The 20,362-nt window shown below is 40.1% G+C and overlaps 1 protein-coding gene across 6 annotated transcripts in view; it reads right to left on the bottom strand.

Moving 5' to 3' along the window:
- The window catches only part of LOC100543530 (glypican-5-like), a 427,109-nt gene that overhangs the window by 228,636 nt on the left and 178,111 nt on the right, over positions 1-20,362 (bottom strand). The window lies entirely within an intron of this gene.

The raw sequence follows: 20,362 nt of genomic DNA, 5'->3' as shown, positions 1-20,362 counted from the left end.
TGGAATTGAATCTAGCTAAAGTGATAAAGGATAATAAAAAAGGCTTCTTCAAGTATGTTAACAGCAAAAGGAAAACTGGAGAGAATGTGGGCCCCTTACTAAGTGAGGGGGGGGTTCTTGTAACAGGGGATGCTGAGAAGGCAGAGATACTGAATGCCTTCTTTACTTCCGTCTTCAGTGAAAAGGCTCTCCTGCAGGAATCCCCACACCCTGGAGGTTAGTGAGAAGGTCTGGGGAATGGGAGACTTCCCTTTAGTCAGGAAAGAGGACGTGCGTGAGCGCCTAGGCAGTACTAAGGTCCACAAGTCCATGGGACCTGATGGGGTGCATCCACGTGTGCTGAGGGAGCTGGCGGAGGTCATTGCCGAACCGCTCTCCATCATCTTTGAGAGGTCTTGGATAACAGGGGAAGTCCCTGAAGACTGGAGGATAGCCAATGTCACTCCGGTCTTCAAAAAGGGCAAGAAGGAAGATCCAGGTAATTATAGGCCTGTCGGCCTCACCTCTGTCCCTGCAAAGGTGATGGAACAGCTTGTGCTGGATACCACCTCCAGACAACTGTGAGAAAAGGAGGTTATCAGGAGTAGTCAGCATGGGTTCACCAAGGGGAGGTCGTGCTCGACCAACTTGGTGGCCTTCTATGATGCTGTCACATGCTGGGTGGATGGGGGAAGAGCGGTAGATGTAGTCTACCTTGATTTTAGAAAGGCATTTGATACTGCCTCCCACGACATCCTTATAACAAAGCTGAGGAAGTGTGGGATAGACGAGTGGACAGTGAGGTGGGTTGAGAACTGGCTGACTGGCAGAGCGCAGAGGGTCGTTGTTGGTGGTGCAGAGTCTGGCTGGAGACCTGTAACCAGTGGTGTCCCCCAGGGGTCTGTGCTGGGTCCGGTCTTGTTCAACATCTTCATCAATGACCTTGATGAGGGGATAGTGGCCACCCTCAGCAAGTTTGCTGATGATACGAAGTTGGGAGGATTGGCTGACACGCCTGAAGGCTGTGCTGCTGTTCAGTGAGACCTGGACAGGCTGGAGAGCTGGGCAGTAAGAAACCGGATGAGGTTCAACAAAAGCAAGTGTAGGGTCTTACACCTAGGGAGGAATAATTGCATGCACCAATACAGGCTGGGGGATGAGCTGCTGGAGAGGAGCTCTGCAGAGAGGGACCTGGGCGTCCTGGTGGACGACAGGTTGGCCATGAGCCAGCAGTGTGCCCTCGTGGCCAAAAAGGCCAATGGCATTCTGGGGTGCATTAAGAAGAGCGTGTCCAGCAGGTCGAGGGAGGTGATCCTCCCCCTCTACTCTGCCCTGGTAAGGCCTCATCTGGAGTACTGTGTCCAGTTCTGGGCTCCCCAGTACAAAAAAGACAGGGATCTCTTGGAAAGAGTCCAGCGGAGGGCCACAAAGATGGTGAAGGGCCTGGAGCGTCTCCCCTATGAAGAAAGGCTGAGTGAACTGGGTCTGTTTAGCCTTGAGAAAAGAAGACTGAGAGGGGACCTGATCCAGGTTTATAAATATCTGAGGTGTGGCGGCCATGGTGGTGAGGCCAGTCTCTTTTCAGTGGTACGTGGAGACAGGACGAGGGGAAATGGACATCAGCTGCAGCATAGGAAGTTTCGCACAAATGTGCGTAAGAACTTCTTCACGGTGAGGGTCACGGAGCACTGGAACAGGCTGCCCAGGGAGGTTGTGGAGTCTCCTTCTCTGGAGATATTCAAGTCTCGCCTGGACGCCTACCTGTGCGACCTGGTGTAGGGAACCTGCTTTGGCAGGGGAGTTGGTCTCGATGATCTCTAGAAGTCCCTTCCAACCCCTACAATTCTGTGATAATTACATCAGCCATGTTCCTGGATATACTATACCATCTGTATATTCATTGATTGTACACTCACTGCTTGAAAACACTACTCCACAACAAACACAGGAAATTACCCTTTACATTTGATCTGTAAAGTTTTCTAAGTATTATTCTTGAAGTCCTACTGATCATTCATAAATAGGTGAGACAAAGTCTCCATTCCCCCAGTGGATCTTGAGAAGTGAATGCGAAGTTTTGTGCCATAAATAAGCACGGCACTCTTAAAAAAAAAAAAAAAAAACACTCCAGAACCATAAAAGAAGCAATTACACAGGCCAAACATATTTAGCAGTATTTACTTTTTTTTTTTTAAACTTATCTGATCTTACTTTTCACTGTCCAGTATTACTAAGCTGGAAGATATATATATATGAACACCAAAGTTCACTGAAAGCATATGCAATTCTACTGCAAATGGCCCTAAGGTGTTGCTGACAACAATAACAAGGTCAAAATAATACTGAGAATGCATGTTGAACGCACATGTTCTTCACACAGACCATAGCTTCTACAAGGACTGAAAGAACATAATGGATTTTGATAAAAGAAATTAAAGAAGAAACAAAAAAAGTACATCAGCAGGGTGGCAAGCGTTTTAATAAACTGAAAAGTTTTTCTTCCTCAATACACCAGTGAATTGTCAATGATAGTCATGTCTGATCGCATGGCATATAACAAAGGAATCTCCAGACACCTCAGAGGGCCAGGATAAAAGTTCAGGAAGGGTCTATGTTCAGGAAACTGCTGGAACTGCTGAAATCAGTTCTCTTAAACTTGTTTACTTACAGTGATATAAAAACAGCTCTGCTAGAGCCCTTTTGATAAGAAACCTGGGCTGGCATGGCAGAAAATGATGGTAGTAATCCCTCAAGTGTTCCATGTGAAAAAGTTCTTCAGAAGAGAACAGATCAAAGCACAGGGGCAAGCACACTTTACAGCTACATCCATTCCTTCAGTCCAGGCAAAAACAATTACAGATATTGAAAAAAAACCTTTGTTGAAGAAGCCAATTGTCAGGTAAATCAAGCATTAACGTATCCCGTTGTCAAATCCTGCTCTGCTGGCTGTGTACAGACAATAGATGTCACCAATATCCATCCTTGTGCCAAGTGTTGCCACAGCCTCTTGTCATTCACAAGACTGGGGGAGAGCAGTCCTGGAGGCTGCTCCTCATAAAGATGAGCTCTGACAGAAAAGAAATTCCTATTCTATTGTCTGAGCACCGAGCGATCTGCTGCTAGCCCCTTAAAATGAGTATGTGCATTTGAGGGAGTATGAAAACAGAAGCAATGGCACTACCAAGGGAAAGAGTTTACTAAAGTAATATGCTCTTCTTTCCAGCACCAGGCCCAGCCTCAGGAGCGTAAGTGAGATTGATGGGAGAGGCTGAAGGCTACAGTAGGCAGAGAGCATGTGCAGTTCTTGCCAGCAAAGCCATGGCATGATTCCTCCCTGTAGTAAGGCACTTGCAGGCTGCAGATGACTGCAGGGCTGGACTTCACAGCTCTCCTGAATAAAAGTAGATTGCAATCTCACTTTATAAAGTGAATTAGATGGCAAAGTTTCTACAAGCATAATTCTGAAACTCCACTGTATAACCCACAGAAAATCTCACCAGAATTAAAAAAAAAAAAATTGTTTCCCACCAGAACCTATTTTATTCGCTGAAATACCAGTATAGTTATTCCATCTTTTGAATCTGGTAAATCATTTGTGCCTGATACACACAAAAGATTCTTGATAAAGCGCTCAGGTTGTTCTTAAAGTAATGTTCCCTATTTATTTCCATGGAAACTACAACAGATGCAAAGAGCACAGTAACACTGTTTAGAGAAAGTTCAAAACATTATTTTTCAACACAGGCACCACCATCAGCTCTGTACTTTTCCCAGCGATGAACAAGAGTACGCATCTCATGCATATAAAGATCTGCACCAGTGGAGGTGATCCCCTATTGCCACTGTTGAAACACACCTCCCCATCCCCCACTGAGTTCCATCCACTGTTTGGTCTCCATAGATGTTCAGCAGTTGTTGATGAATGTCACTGGGTGCCATTATTTCCACGTGGAGGAATTCAATCCTAGACCTTTGCTCCATGCTTATTTCCACATTAGACACCATTCTGTCAGATTGCCCCTCTGCTGCTATCTGTCACACAGCAACAACACATTGCAGAATATCAGTAGGAAGGTTCAGTCACTGCTGCTATCCCACCAACATCCGTATCTGACATGGTGGGCCAATATAATAAAAGAGGAGGCACTGCTTTCTGAACACCCCTGCTGTGATCTTGCCTGGAGCAGTACTGTCGTTAGTAAGATTTATCCCACCTATATTTATAAGCATTAAAATACCATATTTTATTTTATTCAATATCCTGAATAACTGCTATGTATGACTTTGTTTAGCTTAGTTTTAAACCAGCTAGCCCCAGCTGAAAGCTAGGTATTTTTCACTGTTGCATTGTTATGAATGCAGCAAACATCTTCTACTACATGTATCTTGTCTGCACTAAACTTTTCAATCAAGAAAATGAACGCAGTTTGTATTTGTAAACTCACAATTCAACTAAATGCTAACCACTGATTTTCTGAGCATCTCCTAAAACACCTGTCTGCTCCAGAAACTACGGACTTTTGCTTTAAGGAAGATGGAAGCTCCAGATCTAGACAGGGAGTCCTATATAAAGTATATGATGCCTTTATTTACAGAAATCTACTTTAAAAAAAAGCTCATTTTGACAATTTTTATCAGGACTATTTTATATATATATATATATGTAATAAACACATTGCTATTCTTTTTTGCACCACAGAAGTTTGCAAGTTCATTTATACATCAAATTATTCTGCCTTCCCAAACCAGCTTATCTGTCTGTCACAAAAAGGAAAAGCAGCAAGGCCTCAGACTAAGGAGAGAGAGCTTGCTCAAGTGCTCAAGTGTAATAGCAGTAAGTACAGAAAAAGAATTTCCTTACCTCAAGAAGGCCCATATGGTCCTCAGATAGGCAGAGATTTCCTGGCAAAGTAACCTCATCTCCACTGCCAGCCCTTAAATGAGGTCTGGGAAAGGGTGCATCCTGGCTCCACCTCATCTGGTCACTCAGTACATTGCATGCACCCAAGCTCCCCTGGGTTGGCCCTGCCTTCCCACCAGGTGCTCAATCACTGCTTCAGGCTGTGACTGAGCATTTCTGCTGTAATGACTTATTTAAAAAGTACCATTGTTCAATGACTGAAGATAACAGCAGTTCACTTTCAGTGCAGTACTACCTCAGTCAAAGGAAAAGAGTTAGCATGGAGTAAAAGTATGTAGTAGATCTGGAATTTCTGTATTGAATATCTTAGGCTGGCCACTTTAATGATCTTAATACACTGCAGTCAATTAGAATTCAACTGCAACCATTTGGTTGTGCTGTAAATCACATGTCTAAGGGAAACACAGCTACCTCCCCTCTTCCTGGGAAACAGACATTCTCAGAGGCTAAGCAACTTTTCCAATGCTACCAACCATTATGACCAGAATTAGGCTTATAATCAGACTTTTCCGCCTGAGAAAAATGGTTTGGTTTTTTTTGTTTGTTTGTTTTTAAAGAAGAAACAAATACCTTATGTTCCTTTTTCATAAAAAAAGGGATGGAATATAATTACTTATCTCTATTCTGCACTGGTGAGGCCACACCTGGAGCACTGCATCCAGATGAAAAGTTCACAGCACAGGAGAGACATGGAGCTGTTGGAGCACGTCCAGAGGAGGGCCACAAAAATGATCCCAGGGATGGAACATCTCTCCTACAAGACAGGCTGAGAGCTGGGGCTGTGCAGATGGAGAAGAGAAGGCTGTGGGGAGAGCTGACGGCAGTCTGTCAGAATCTGAACGGGAGTGACAGGAAAGAAGGGGACAGACTTTAGCAGGGTCTGCTGTGACAGAGTAAGTGGAAATGCTTTCAAACTAAAAGAAGGGAGATTTAGGTTGGACATAAAGAAAAAGCTTTTTATAATGAGGGTGGCACACACTGGCACAGGTTGTCCAGAGATGTGGTGGATGCGCCTTTCTTGGAGACATTGAAGGGCTCTGAGTGCCCTGATAGAGCTGTAGGTGTCCCTGTGCATTGTTGGGGAGTTGGACTAGATGACCTTTGAGGAGCTCTTCCAACTCTGAGTATTCTATGATCTTCAAGGACTTCTGTGGCTACAGAAACAACATTTTTATGTTGGTGACTTAAGAACATGTGCCTCTTCTGAAATGTCATCTGAGGTGCACATAAAATACCAGCTTAAAAATACCACCTACCAGTTTTTTTTATCTTTTAGAAGCATCCGATATTGATAAATATTATGTGTTAGGAAGAATTCAGATTATTCTACAAAAATATGTAATTCTTTGTAGCTTTTCACAGATGCAAAATTTGCTTTCAGATGAATGCCGCTCAATTTTCAGCACTTAATCTCCTGCATCACCCCTGGCCAATACTGTCAGAATCATCCTTTAAATGCACCTTATCTTTGACACTAAAATCACGGTTCACAACATATGCATGTCTGATCACTTTCTAGGAAGAAAAGACTATTTTCCTCTTGCTGAAAGGTTCTCACATGGACAAGACCCATCCTGAGGATCTGCCATAAGATCCTTCACTTTTATTACTCTCTGGGCTTCTTGGTGAGCCACAAGTCACAATCAAATGAGTTAGTCAAATCTTGCAGTTAGATGTGGATGCAAGTACAAGATTATACAGAAATGACAGAAGGAAAACCTCATTTACTCTTCTATCAGCTGCAGTTAGAAAAAACAAAAAACCTGCAGAGATAACAACAAAAACATGAAATGAGAGTTTCTAAATACTCTACCTTCTAGGGAGGTTTGTTTTTGTGTGGGTTTTTTTTTTTTTTTTTTAACATAATGAATGTAATAAAATGCCAATTCAAATGTTTCCTGCTAGTAATCTCTCATATTTCATAACTGAGTTCTAAGCTGTATGTTTACAACTGCAGAGCACGCCACAGGTGGTAACAGCAAATGAAAAATAACAGAAGTTCTTCTTGATTAGTCTTTTACAAATTGACATGGCTGAAACAGAAGAGAATGGCAAACATAATTCTGTGCTGCTCTGGTGTTACAGTAAGTCTAGGATAAGGAATTTCTCCTAAAGCATTCTGAGAAGTTTTTAAATTACCCAACACGCAGCAGAATCCCAGCTGGAAACCTGACCACCTTATCTTTTGCTAAGCCTGTTTTGCTGCCCAGCAATTCTGCCAATGTAATTACCTATTCTCTTATGTGTTGACAAAAAGGACATTTCCTGACAAAGTGTGATGTGTTACACAGTGGTAAGCATTTCTTTGGAACCATCACAGGCTAGAATAAGGAAGATTGATTCTAAGGCGGTTTTATTACATTTCACTCTTAAGCTGTCACACAGTCCCTAATTCTACAGGAAAAAAAAAAAAAAACAAACAAACCACCAACAATCACCACCAACAAAAAAATGAACAAAAAAACCTGTAAATTCCATCAGTAGTTCCTAAAACTACAATCCAATTTATTTTAAATTCTACAGCCTTAATGGAAAACCAAACATTTTTTACAGACATCAATTCTTTGTGAACCTCAGAAGGATGCAGTAATATGATCGCAAAGCATTCTTAAGAGATTTATACTGATGCCTGATAAATAATTTTCTTTGAAACTACCAGTACTAGCAAGTAACCAACAATCCTCTACGCAGCTGAGTAACACCATTCTTGTTTGGAAACTGTGATTTTGGCATAATGCTGCACTGTAGGTTTTATTGCTAGCCCTAACAGCTGTAATTCATCACTTCTGCAATGAGCAGATGCTACCATGAGGTCATGGCACGACTTTACAAAGTAGAGCGTATACACATAGTGGGGAAAAGAGTTCCTGCAGACAAAGCTTGGGAGATGGGAGACATATAGAAATTGATTTGGCTAAGGTGACAACTCGGTTAGTGGCAGTTAGGAACACAAAACTGATCTTTCCAGTCCCAAATGGCTTATCAGTGACAGGACAGAAGCATAAAGAATGCTTTTATTGGAAGTCACACCATGGATCATACTACATTGGATTTCACTGAATCTGACTCCCATATTACTTCAAGTACATCTAAATTTGGAACTAGTACAATCAGTCCTTCCATCATTTTCTTTCTTTCTTGAGAAAGTATTAGTCTAAATCTTGCCTCAAATGATAATACTGCACTGCCATTCTCTGGCCCATGCCTATGCCTAGTTCAGGTCAGGAGGTTTTGTTAGGTACAAACATGAAAAGCACCATGCCTCTGTAGCTGATGATGGGAGTTACCTACAATGGCCCTGAACTTCCACGTGAAATATCTACCACTGCTGTTCTTCCACATGAAATATCTACCACTGCTGTTATGCTTTGAATGGAGCCACAAGCTTAGAGACTGTGATCAATCCAGACCCAGAATGTAGACACAAAATGAGAGCCTGATCTGCTTCTCTTATCTCCTGCAATTTACCCTTGAAAAGCCCTTGATGTGGCTTTTTTGCAAAGTTGATGGCTATTTTCACTGGGGTCTCTGTTAGTAAAAAAAAAAAGCAAGTATCATGCACTGAGACAATGCCAAATAACCACGGTACACTTTCACATCTTCATTCTTACTGCTTTTAGTATCATGATCCTACAAGAAACTATGAAGAAGTGGCACAAGACATAAGTAAATAATCCACACCTAATAATAATGTTTTGTAAGTGCCTCAATGTCACCATCCACCTCTGGATGGACGATGACAAAAGATTTACATCCAAACATCTACAACTACTGGAGAGTGAGATGCAGAAAGACAATTTCTCTTTGCTTAGGAAATTTGATCTTTAACAGAGCAAATTCTAGCAATGAATACAGTTAGGGTGTATTTATTGGTCTATTATTGTTGCATTTGTCATATTTCTACATGTTGGATTTTTTTTTCCCGTTATATTTGATACAAGTAGTGCAATATAAATATAACTAGCAGGACGAGTCATCCTTTGTTTGCTTTTCCATTCATTTTAATTTGGTGTAACCCAAGAAATGGACACTGCTTTCCACATGTATGAAATCTGCTTTTAACAACCAAGCTAAGGCAGAAATTTTTTTTATTTTTTGTTAATGGGATAGCAGTTTCCTCAATTAAATGTTAAGGGAATTCAGCTCTCACTCAGGAAACACTGAGAGTTGTGTTTTACAGTTCTATGTGGTGAAAAAAAGTGAAGAGGGAACATCGATGATTTCTTTCCAGGAGAAGATTGTTAACAAGGAATACTTTTGGTGATTTTAAACTCTGTTGTTGATGTTTGCTTATTTGTAATGCACACTGAACAAACAGTCAGATCTGACATGATCCTCTCACAAGTACTGCACTGCTAGAAATGCTAACCTGTAATCTAACAGAGAAAGAAAGAAATACCATCCACTTTTCAGACAAAACCAGAATTTTTAAAGCTCAGCCCTGCTTAACTCCAAGTGATGGTACAGTGGTGGTATACTCTATGCATGAGCACTGAAGCTGCCAAGAAGGAAGTGGGAGTGGAGCAAGCTTATGATGCTGGAGAACTATGTGGGCTTTTCACTAGCTGGAGTCAGGGCAACATATTAAGGAAAGAACTTGCTGGTTTTCCCTAAGACTACAGATCTGTCAATACAGAGCTCTTTGTGGAACAGGAGGAGTAAGAAACACTCAAAGAAGGATTAAAGGAATTAAAGGGGCTAAATTTCCAGACTTTTTGAGCAAAATGGTATTAAAAGCATCTTCTAGACTATCTGGGCTGAGATGAAAGCTTACTTAAGCTTGTTTAACAGCTCTTCTGACTTTTAATTAAGCCAGTAATGAGAAATACACATGCAAGTTCCTTTTTTTACAGTCAGGTAACAACCTCTTGAGTCATCCACTCCGCTGTACACAGGCACGGCCCAGCTGTCAGTTCAGACATTGGACACCAGCAGCTGCACCAACACATAACCACAGAAAATGGCAAAACTTTCATATCCATTTATTTTTGCAAAAGAGCATGGAAGAAATCTGATGTCCTGGTAGATGTTCTGACATCCTCAGAGGCAGCTCCAGAACAATCTTAGCTTTAAGCTGCACTGAACTAGCAGAAATCCATCCCTGGATGTGTTTAAAAACCACTTGGATGTGGTGCTCAGGGACATGATGTAGCGAAGAGTTATTAAAGTTAGGGTAGTATGGTTAGGTCGTGGTTGGACTTGGTGATCTTTAAGTTCTTTTCCAACCTGAGTGATTCTGTGATTCTGTGAATATAGTGGTGATACACAGCCAACACCTCTCAGGAAGCAGATTTCAGGTCACTGCAGCTGGTCAGTTTGACAATGGCAGCCACTGCCAGAAAGGGCAAACAGTGTTAGTCTACCTTCTCTATTTTGTAATGCAAATAAAACAAAATATCATAATATATTTTTTTTTAGTACTACAAATCCATTGTAAGCCTGTGTCTTGAAAACTGTGTGGTACCAGTTATTCCACCTTAAAAAGGGTACAGAGTACGTAAAAATATAAAAATAGTAATGAGTATATTAAAATATGGAATAGCCAGAATACTGGGACAGACTAAGTACACTAGTGTTCTATAATGTGGGAAATAGCTAATTGGGTGTCTAAATTAATGACAATAAAGTCACGAACAGCCTGGAAAATACAAAGAAATTTTGCTATTTACACAGTATCAGGATGGTTGTAATGGAACAGGGCATTACATTAAACTGAGAGAGAGCAAAGTTAAAATGGGAACAGACCACTTGTCACATACACTGCCACCACCGCTGCCTCACACAGCCCGGAAGAGTAAACGATTTTCATACAGCAAATGTACTGGAGCCCACATGTGAGCTACAAGAACAGACTCAGAAAATATCTCAGCTGCAGCCTGCTGCAAGCTAGGACTGTGTATTTGGGAAATAACCTTTCAAGCACCTCCGACTATCATTTGCTCAGGTGATGCTGCAGGGTCTCCACAGTGGCTGCTTGGGTGCTCGTAAAACAGGCTTGGTCACAGATAGACTGATACAGCTACAAAGAGAAAATCTTCTGTTTGAATGCTGTTTAAACTACAGCATGCAGGTTTTCACAAGCCAGATGTGCCAGTACACATACATCCATATTGTGCTTTCCTTACAGCAATTTCAACTAGAACTACAGTCATACATCCATCAACTTTTTACAAATCAGTTCTGTATGCAGAGGCTCCGTAAGCACAAAAGAGTAAGTAGAAAAAAAACACAACACCAGAAAAAGAGGAAAATAATTCAAGCAAACAGATCATCACAATTGCTACTGCTCTTCAGGCAGATCTTCAACTTGAATTAGAAATTAGTAATTGGTACATTAAGATGATGCCTAGTGATTGGCAATCCTCCCCACAGCAGGGGGGTTGAAACTAGACAATCTTTGAGGTCCTTTTCAACCCAGGCCATTCTATGATTCTATAATTCTGTGGTTCTATGTATCATAAATGCCAAGAGAATGAATAATTCTATAAATAGATTAAGAGCCTGACTTTGAAAAGGATTTAAAATATCTTCCCATAATTAGAGGTATAGTTGATATCAGTGAACTATCAGTAACTTGCAGGCTCTGTTATATCTAAAAGATAACTGCACAGTGCCCATACTGATTGTTTATACAGATTTTTTTTTGTTTTTAATATCAGACCACCTTAATGATCATCAAAATCTAATCCACATGAAAGCAGCCTAAATATTTACGTTTTTATTTCAAACATGGATCAGTAGAGCAATTTGGCTTTTGACAGCAGCAAGCGAATCAGAAAGCATCAATTCTAGTGGGCTATGAACACAATTTAATAGCTTGAGGCCCCTTAATTCATAGTCCTGAGATCTACAAAGACAGATGTCTAATGGTAAAAAGGTAGAAACAGAAAAAAAGCAATACAGGAAGGTGGGTCATATTGTCCCTGCGGCTGAATGGTGAGCAGCCAACCTGAACAGAACTTTGCACATGGTCCCTCACTGCTTTTCTGCAGGGAGCCCTAGGGACAGGATCAGTGCAAATACTTCCTGTCAGATGTGATAAATTACATAAATTATATAGATATAGACCATTAAAATATCCATTCTGTCCTTCACATAAAGCAATGGCCCTGGCCACTCTGCGAAAGGATCTCAATGACACTGTGCTCAAAAGAGGGCGGAATATGAGAATGACAAGCTTGAGAAGCTGAGAAAATCCATAGTTATCTATAAGGGAAAAGGGGGCAAGATACCCAAGGTTGATCCATGCAGCACAACAATGAAATCATAGTATTTTCATACCAGATAAATGACTCTTCTTTTTTTTTTTTTTTTTTCTCTCAATTTAACTTGATAAACAATTTTTCCTGCATGAGACAAAACAGCTATTTCCTTCTGGGAAAATTTTCCACTGAAGACATCACACACAATGAAGCCTTTTCAAGCGAGTAACTTGTCTCAGCACTAATTTCCCCTCTTTTGTCATACCTCTGGCCAGAGCCATCCCAAATACCTGAGAACTGGAGGGTGGAAAAGCACCATCATTGTAAGCACATCTGTGCTGCTCTAAGAAATTTACTGAGGCTCACATTTCTCAGTGACCTCCAAGTTAGTTTGTTTCTGGAAACCGACATGTTTTCTTTCTTCTTTCAGTGTTTTTATTGAAATTCCTTTCAAATTCAAATGCCTTTTATCTGTTTGGACTCCAATTCACACAACAATACCTCATTCACTAGGAAAAAAACATGACAAGTTGTTTTGTTTTTATTTTCCAGAGGAACAAACTTTCACCAATGTGAAACCATGACAACTGTCAAATTCCACAAGGTTGTGCCATAAAGGAAAACGATCGGTGCAACTATCTCTTAAACATTTCACTGGGTTATCACCATTGTAAAACTAACAATAACACACTTCATCCTATAACTACTTTTCCATTTCAATGAGGGAAACCATTGGTTACTTTAACCAACTATTTGCAATCTGATGTCAGCAGCTCTTATAGGAAGTAAATCCGTGCTAAGGGTAAAGAAGAAAAAAAGGTATATTTTTCAACAGTTTCTCTTCTAGCAGCACAGAGCAAGAACTATGAGGAAAGGGTGATATCTGGGGGCCCTTACTGGGATAGGAAATATTACAGAGGAACAACTGCAGATTTCATGCTATACAAGAATCAATGACACTGAGCTTTACTGTGCTTTGAGCAAGTGAAAAATCAAAGACCAGAGAAGCCTGTTAACTATGCAGAGTTACTGAAGTAATAATGAACAGAATAATCTTGAACACGTACAGTCAGTGCTAATATTCTTTCTAAGAACTGTCAGACCTCCCATGAAGGAAAAAGAAAGTCAAAGTCTCTTCCCCCTCATTAATTGTATGACATTAACAGAACAAAACTTTCACCCTTTGTCTTTGGTGGGACATAAATGACTACAAAGGTGAATGGATGGATTTGTTATGTGGCAATGGACAATGAGTTCCTGACAGGCTCTGACTTCTTTCTCTCCTCCCTGCTCAGGACCTAAACCGTCCCTGTGCATGATGCCAGAGCAGTGGGTGAGCAGATCTCTTTCAGACATCAGCGTTCCTGACACAGGATTGAAAGTGAACTCCTGAGCCACAGGATCTGTCTTTTTCATGCTGAAAATGCTTCATATTAAAACAGCAGAGGTTGTGCCTCCACTCTACTGATACATCATTCCAGCAGCTCAGTTCTCAGATAGATTGACAGCCAGTTCACAGGCTAAATTTACCACTACTCAGTTTACACTCACTTATATGCCTTTGCCAACAACCTTTTTTACTTAAATAACTCTCCTCCCTCAGTGGCAAGCTATTTATAGAGAGCAATCACAAAACGAAGCTAACTTAGACACACTCTTCCTGTCTCCTTACCTAAGGCAAGCTCTCCCATTCCACTCTCCTAGATGTCCTCTCCTCTCAGGCTTAGGCACTGATGTTTGCCCCCAGGGTCCATGTCCTCCATATGCCTCTCAGCAATTCTCTATTTTTGCTTCTCGACAAGTTTATCTGCAGGTCCTTGAGCAACGTGATCTCCAGCCATGTCATGCCTTCTCCCACTTCTGTTACCTCGACTTCACTTTCCTGAGTGGTGGCAGTGCTTCCACCAGACCAGCTGCTCCATCATGTTTCCTACTCACTCCATTATATCCATTTGAACACACCACGTGTTGTTCATCACTTCCACCTTGTTGCTCAGGTTCACTTGCTTTTAACAGAACGTATCCCTTTCCCTAATTGCTTTAGGTACTGTCCTTCCACTACTTACATTACTACTCTAATTGCTGCATTCAACAGTCTTAATATCAGGTATATGTATTCAAATGTGCATATATTTATGGAAATCTGTTGACAACAGCTGGTAAATTAAAGCTTTTATTTATTTTAGTACACATAAACACGAGCAAAATGTTTGAAATGCTATTTTTAAGCAACACATTTCTACTGAATGTGCCGACCCTGACAGCCTTAGCTGGTTAGAAGAGATGAAATAGTCTGATTTGTAAAAAGCAGTAAAATACCCACAGTGACATACTACTCATCCACCCAGACTTCCTGACTTTTCACTTGTTTGCTTTCTTTAGATTTTACTAGCCAAAAGCATTTAATCGTATTTCACAAAATAAATATAGCAAGAAGAAAAGCAGGGTCAAATAAAAGCCAACTGTGTGGTCACTGAAGAATCTAATGTTGGTTAAGAAAACAACAGTGAAACAACCTGTTTTGGTATGGACTTTTAAAATGAGACTTTCCATCAGGAGTCAGCTCAGTGAATACTGATACCATGTCAGCCATATTCTGCCTACACCATCCTAACAGGAGATCTCAGCAGCTGAGAATGTGGTCATTGACTCCAGTTGTTTCAAAACCCCAGTGTTTCAAATGTGGAAGATGCAAAATGTGAAAGTTACAGTACCAACCTATGCAGCCCTGGAACCTGACTTGGAAAAAGTGATGAGCAGTTTAATACCATAAGCTGTAAGAAGCAGAGAGCTACTTTTATTTAGGGGAAAAAATAAAATAAAATAAATTATCTTCTACAGTAAAGCTTGCAACGAGAATCAGCATAAGACACTGTACAATCTTTCTGATGAAATCTACACAACTAACGTAATATCAAGACAACTACAAGAGTTTTGATGAATTTTTGAGTAAATTACAGACCAATAAAAATTCTTGTAGCGACTTTGTGTTGGAAGGGATGAGAAAAGGAAGAGAAATATTTCATTCTTTTCAGCATTATCACTACAGAGTTATAATTCGACCTTTTTCTGAGTTATTTGTTCTTCGTTTCCTGCAACTTTTTGTTTTAATTGACTAAAATTCCTGCTGGGTTTCTTCTAAAAATGTTCTACAATTTTTGACAAGTTAGGGCAGTATGTTAAAATATGCCAGTACGAATATATTCAGCTATATCTATCATCCTTAGTAAACTATTATTGCATTAATTTTGGTGTATTCAGTACCAAGAAATTAAAGGTATTCACCAGACAGACTCCTTACAAGATTACAATACTATTTATGAACAGATGCAGTAATTTGGAATGTATAATGATGGGACTGGAGTCCCTCATGAGTCAAAACAGAACCCTATAAAGAATAAACTCTGACATTTTAGGTAGGATGAATAGCAAAGGAAGAAAAAACATTGATTTTACCAGTTTTGAACTATAAGCTAAAATAAAAATTTATGGTCTGAGTTTAACTTTTGAGCTGCTAAACATCTGAGTATTGAAATGAGGCATTCTGTATCATCAATTTTTTCAGCAAAGTACAAATTTTTGAATACTTATCAGACAAGAAAATAGAACAACTGTCCAAACAAACAGCTATTACATAACAGCTCGCACCTCACACAGGTGGAATCTTTGCCACCCTCTCCAGCCAGCAGCAGCTGCAGGCTCAGACATTCCCTGCAGCCAGAGACCTGAACAGCTACCTTTATGGGCAGGCCCTCCATCTGGATCACCACAGTCATTTTGGAATAAACCTGCTGTCTGGTGGAGACCATGTTTAGGCCTATAGACTCAGACTGTCAAGAAGAAAGCCGGTCTCCTGAGCAAGGAGGAACAAAACTCACTGCCTTCACCACTTGACCCACCTCCCATGCCCACGGCTGCAGCACCCCACGGGCAGTGAGCGCTGTGCTCACTTACTGAGCCACCCCTCTCTCAGTGGGCAGCAACAACAGTTATTCTCCTGTGTTCTCTGTGAAACTCTGCTTTCCGAAGCTATTTAAAGCTTATTATCAGGTGCAAACGTTAAAGGCAGGTGTTTAAGTTGTGCTGCTAATAGACCAGCTCCACTCCTGCTGACTCAGAGCCTGCCCACAAGCTGCCAGCTCCCCAGCACAGCACACCACTGTTGCTACCTTCAAAAAAAAAAAGCCTTAAAAAGAGCTTTTTTGTTGGCCTTTTTTATTCCGGATTCCTTGCCCAGTGTAGTCTGCTCTGAAGCTAGTCTCCACAGCAAACTGAAAAGGATTTTAACCCCAAAATTCTTTAAGTTCAAGTATACAATTTACAGTTAGTTTTGGATTATCATCTAAAAATGACTTGCTGGTTCCTGTATCGTAGAATGGTTGAGGTTGGAGGGAACCTTGAAGAGTTGTATCACTTAATTCTAACAGCAGGGTGTTACCTGCATTGCATATCAGAAGATTTGCTTTCATTGTTAACAGCTATGAATGAAATTTCACACTTCCACTACAACTTACACACTGTCACCTAAGTTACTTAAATCCTTTGTCCCGTACATATGTTCTGCTACCATCAACCAGTATTATTTATGCTTACTATTATTTGGAGGAAAAAAAAATACCCACGACCTTTTAATACAGAGTGAGCAATGTGATTAGTTAAAAAGCACTGATCTGCAAATCAATAGAGTTTTCTATAAGTACTTAAAAACCACATACATGAATTGTCATTATAGAAACTGAACACGATTCTATTTTTAATCTGGAGCAAGCCCTATTACCTAATCCAGGCCCTTATATAGAGAACTTCTGTTGACACTTAATAATTTACATCAGCCTGTGAGGGTGCAACTGAAGAATGTCTTCCTATTAGAGTGAAATCTCTTCGTGTTCCAAGTCTGCTTGCAATCAGCAGCTATTTGCTGGCAAGAAGATGGTAGAAGTCCTCCGCCAAATCTCAGTGTGCAGCAATTCTATAAAACTGACTAAATCAATGCATTTGAAATTCTTAAGAAAGCTCATTTTCCAAAGAACTTGCTTGATTCATGCATGTATATATATTTAATATACATGTAAAAATGTACATTGTAATGGTTTCTGTTTTCCTCAGTTCTCTAATCATTTTAACCTAATTCAATTCGCCTATAGCTTAATGGTTTGTAAACACCAGTTTTGTTTAGTGCTAGTTCTAACATGAGTTATGAAAGCTTATAAAATGCTGAACTCCATGCTTCAATTCTAGTAATTTCATTAACAACTGCTAAATGACTTTGTAAATGTGCACCTTGTATTATTTATCACAATTGCCTTAGTATTATAGTTATTTTAAGTTATTTTCCAAGTTACTTTCATTTCTGTTTATAAGCTCCAAAGCTCTGAGTATCTGGTAAGTTATTTGAGCACGAACGTGGTGATGGGCAGTTCGTGAGGCGGGTTATTCTCCTAAGTCCTGTGCTGTTGCTTGTGCTGTCCATAATTTTTAAGAAACAAGTGTAACAATTAACAAATAAGACATATACACTTCCCTTTTATGCACTCAAGAGCTTGTAAAATCAGCACTGCCTGAGGTTGAATCTGGGTATGTTCCAACAGCTGCTCCAATTGTTTTTCAGCACTCGAGCAGCTGTAGTATTCTGTATGTCTGTCCTGGTGGGCTGATGACCATGTAAGTAACAGCACAGACAACCGCTGCCAGAGAGAAAGAAACTGTACAGCAATAGGGACTGCTCTAAGACCCCCTAGGGATCCATCTGGGAGAGCCTTCTTACTCTGTTCAGTGTGTCAGCGAATCTGGAACATTTCCTAAGCTAAGTCCTCTGGCGGAAAAGAAAGCTGATGTAGTATCCTCCCACTTAAATGGGCTACAAGTTGTAATTTTACAGAGCAAGTGCCTTTGCAACAAATTAACATTTGGATACAAATTAACACAGAATCATTAAGGTTGGAAAACACAGATCTGTAGCTGGTTTCAAGGGCCAATGTCCTGTCAAAATTTCAACAGTTTCAAACGTGCCTCGTAGTTTTGTATTCCAGGTATTGCAAAATAAAGCCGAAGCAAAGAGACTAAAGTAGCAATAACTCCAGCTGTTTACTTTTCCCTTTTTTTTCTTTTTCTTTTTTTTTTTTTTACTGTTAGATGCTTTGGTGGCATTCTTTCTTCTCCCTCACTCTGGCAGGAAATTGAAGAGAAGACAGACATTGCTGGAGAAGCCACAGCAATGCTCTACATCTGACTAATTACGCCTGACTGTCCAGCCTCTTCAGAAATGGAAAATATGACTGCAGGTGTTTTTGTTTTGGCCCCAGGCATTTCTACAGTCATAGAATCATTCACTATCTTGTTTATGTAAAGTATTTTCCAATCAGCTAATGAACATTATCATGTGTTAACTACGGGCATTTAGAATACTGTAAGGTCTGACATATTTATCTTAATGAAATTTAATTTTCTGTTTTGTACTTAAAACGTCAATATATAGAAATGTGTTAGTACTTCAGGCATAACATTTCAAAAGCTCTTTCTCCGAAAAAGCCTGCTGATCCTGATTCTCAAAAATCAAGTTCACCTCCACAACTCCTTCTATTTCTCCACTAAGGTGAATTCATGAGCACAGAGATATTCTCTGATGCACCAACAGCTTGAGAGCCAAACCTGCTTTCATGCTATGGAGTACAGCACAGACACATAATTACAGTGAATCAATTACTGTACATAAATGTTGAGGCATTGGCTTAAGCCTACTGAACTGAAATGAACATATATAATGTTTTCTTACTGCTTGTTCATCAGTGCTCATTTTCTTTGTTTCTTAACTCTACAGAGTTTGTTCTTGTAGCTGCCTGAGAATATTTTAAGCAGACTACTCCCAGAAAAGAAGACATTATCTGTTTTCAAAAAGCAATTGCAACAGTTATTAGTGAAAGCACATAGATGGCAAGGAAAGACAAAGGAAAACCACTGCTTTTATCAATAAAATTGAGAGGTTGTGGAATTAAAAATGTTTAAGTGAAACTTATCTTAAACACTAGTATTTGCCAAGTCATCTTTGTGTCTACTCATCTGATCTGCATCTTGCAAGCCTCTAGCAATAAGTCTAGAGAGGATATGGCTCTGAATGCTAACATAGTTAGCAAACATGCTCAGATAACCTGGTTTTATTGGGAGTACAATTTCTGGGCTAGAAACAGGCATCAAAGATTTTTCTTATTCTGCCAAAAATATCATCATTTCAAAAGTTTACCTGTGTTGTGCCGAGAAAACTCCAAATCTTTCACACAAGAATAACGATTCTACTCTAGACACTCACTTACTAAAGCCCAGATTTATACCTATGCTGCCTACATTGCATTGAGTACTCGACCCACAGAGCTACAGAACTTAAGATTCTTTTCTCCTTAAATATTTCATTGCTTCTATACATCTGGTTCAATAGAATCATAGAATCATAGAATCACAAGGTTGGAAAGGACCTGCAAGATCATCTAGTCCAACTGTCTTCCCATCACCATTGCTACCACAAGCACTAAACCAGATCTCGCAGCTCTTCACCCAGACTCCTCTTGAACACTGCCAGGAACGGCAACTCCACCACCTCCCTGGGCAGCCATTCCAGTACCTGACCACTCTCTGAGAGAAAAAGTTCTTCCTCATGTCCAACCTAAACCTCCTCTGCTACAACTTGTGGCCATTTCCTCTGGTCCTGTTTGTTACCTGGGAGAAGAGGCCAAACCTCTCCTCATTACAACCTTCCTTCAGGAAGTTGTAGAGTGCAAAGGAAGTTGTAGAGTGCAAAATAGGAGAAAGAAACAACTTCCCCGCAGTCTAATAATTGGTGACCCTGCAGTGTCCAAAGATAGAAACCAGATTTTTTTTTAAAATTTTGATGAATCAATATCTTCCAATTAGAAACATTTCAATGCAAATAATATCCTGAATTCAGCTCTAAATCTGGGTTCTACCCTACCTTGCTACAACTAGCTGTTTAAGAATTTGGCTGAGTGAACATGTTAAATCACAGGCACATTATAGTACGTCTAAGATACTTTGCCAGCATCCTACTCCCAAAGTACACAAATTACACAAAGGAAGTGTAATTGAGAAAATCCAGTAAAAAAGAGGTGATTTTTATATTTGATGACATTTGGGCTTGGAGAATACTCAAAATGGACTTCTAACTCACTCTTGAGAAACAAAGTAGCTGTAAAACAAATAAAACCTAAAGGAAGGCCTAATTTACATTAATGGCAAACAATTTACAACAAAA

The sequence above is a fragment of the Meleagris gallopavo genome, chromosome 11 (assembly GCF_905368555.1).
Source record: "Meleagris gallopavo chromosome 11, MGAL_WU_HG_1.1, whole genome shotgun sequence".
Classification (NCBI taxonomy): domain Eukaryota; kingdom Metazoa; phylum Chordata; class Aves; order Galliformes; family Phasianidae; genus Meleagris; species Meleagris gallopavo.
Note: the sequence above shows the minus strand (reverse complement) of the source record. Positions and strands in the feature narration are given on the sequence as shown.